The sequence below is a fragment of the Erpetoichthys calabaricus genome, chromosome 2 (assembly GCF_900747795.2).
Source record: "Erpetoichthys calabaricus chromosome 2, fErpCal1.3, whole genome shotgun sequence".
Classification (NCBI taxonomy): Eukaryota; Metazoa; Chordata; class Cladistia; order Polypteriformes; family Polypteridae; genus Erpetoichthys; species Erpetoichthys calabaricus.
Genome location: NC_041395.2, coordinates 138,718,350 through 138,720,390, shown reverse-complemented (window position 1 = coordinate 138,720,390; position 2,041 = coordinate 138,718,350).

Below are 2,041 nucleotides of genomic sequence, written 5' to 3'. Positions count from 1 at the left end.
ATATGATATGCTCTGGACACAGTGGCTCCCCTTAAAACAAAAGTGATCCAAGCACATAGAAACTCACCCTGGTTTAAGGAGAACACTCAAGCTTAAATTAGAGTGTTGAAATCTGGAGCATAGATGGAGAACAAAAACGAAGCTGTAGGTCTTTCAAATTGCATGGACAAAGAGTGTTAAAAAATATAAAAAGCTCTCTTCAAAACTCGCTCGGACTACAATTCAAAAATAATAGATAACAATAATAATAATCCTCATGTGCCTAATTTAAAAAATGGTAATTCAGAACTACAGTGGAAAATAGCAACAGACTTTATCAGTACAGACTTTATGAACTTCTTCAGTGAGAAAATTAAATCTATACTAATAAAAGGCAAAGCCCTCACTGACTCACTGACTGTCTGACTGACTGACTCACTCACTCATCACTAATTCTCCAACTTCCCGTGTAGGTAGAAGGCTGAAATTTGGCAGGCTCATTCCTTACAGCTTCCTTACAAAAGTTAGGCAGGTTTCATTTCGAAATTCTACGCGTAATGGTCATAACTGGAACCTGTTTTTTGTCCATATACTCTAATGGAGGAGGCGGAGTCACGTATCGCGTCATCACGTATTACGCCTCCTACGTAATCACGTGAAGTGAAAACAAGGAAGAGATTTACAGCACGAGTCAAACGCGGGAACGAAGGTAAATTACATTAATTGTTGAGTGTCTTTTAATACTGTGTAATTGTTGAGTGTCTTTTAATACTTTGTAAGCATACATATTAACAGATGTGCAATTAAACGTGTGCATTTACGGGGTGATTTCTCAGGCTGAAAGCTCGAAGTGATCACTTGAGTGAAGGCAGCTTCACAAAAAAAACAGATCCTTAACAAACTGTTATTGGCATATTTTCCCTCAATTTTAAAAGGTTTTCTTTTCTTCTTAATAAAAATTTAAAAGCAGAACTTCGCCGGTACAAACCGCGGGGATTTGAGCGACTGACGCATACAGACATATTCATGAGTGCAGGTACTTCGGAAAGAAAGCAACGTGTAAACCTAAAGTTTAAATTAAGTTCATAGACTTACAAAAGGTTGCCATTGATTTCAGGCAAGATTGCTTTTCTCCTGTACAACTATACGTTGCATTCTCAAGAGTGTGCTTGCACCGCTTGGTCATATTACAACCGGAGTGCTGAACTGACAACGTGATATACAAACAGAACAATCGTAAAAACAGGATTAAATAAAAAGGCTGCTTCCGTTGGCAAAGCAACGAAAAAGGAAGACCTTATATGACGTTCGTTTATAAAACAGCGGAGAGGCTGTGTGAAGTCAGTTTCACAAAAAAACAGATCCTTAACAAATTGTTATTGGTAGATTTTCACTCAATTTAAAAAGGTTTTCTTCTTAATAAAATTTTAAAAGCAGTACTTCGCCGCTGCAAAGCACGGGGATGTATATATATAGATAGATAGATAGAGATATATATGTATATAGATAGATAGATAGATAGATAGATAGATAGATAGATAGATAGATAGATAGATAGATAGATAGATAGATAGATAGATAGATAGATAGATAGATAGATGTGTATGTATGTAGATATGTATATATGTGTATATATATATAGATATGTAAATATGTATATGTATATATATGTGTCTGTATGTGTATATGTATGTATATATATATATATATGTGTGTATGTATGTATGTGTGTATATGTATGTGTATATATATGTTGATATATGTATATATATGTGGATGTGTATATGTATATATATATATATGTATATATGTAGATATGTGTATATGTAGATATGTATATATAAGTATATATGTTTATGTACATATATGTTTACATAACCTCTTTAACACACTACTTCTCCGCTGCGAAGCGTGGGTATTTTGCTAGTATATAATATCTCAGACCTCAGCATCACAATGTAAACCTAATACTAGTTTGGAAAACCCTGTCTAACCTTGCATTCAGAATATTAGAAATTTTAATCCTGTAATTGAACAGGAAGTTTTTTTTAAATTAATTTAA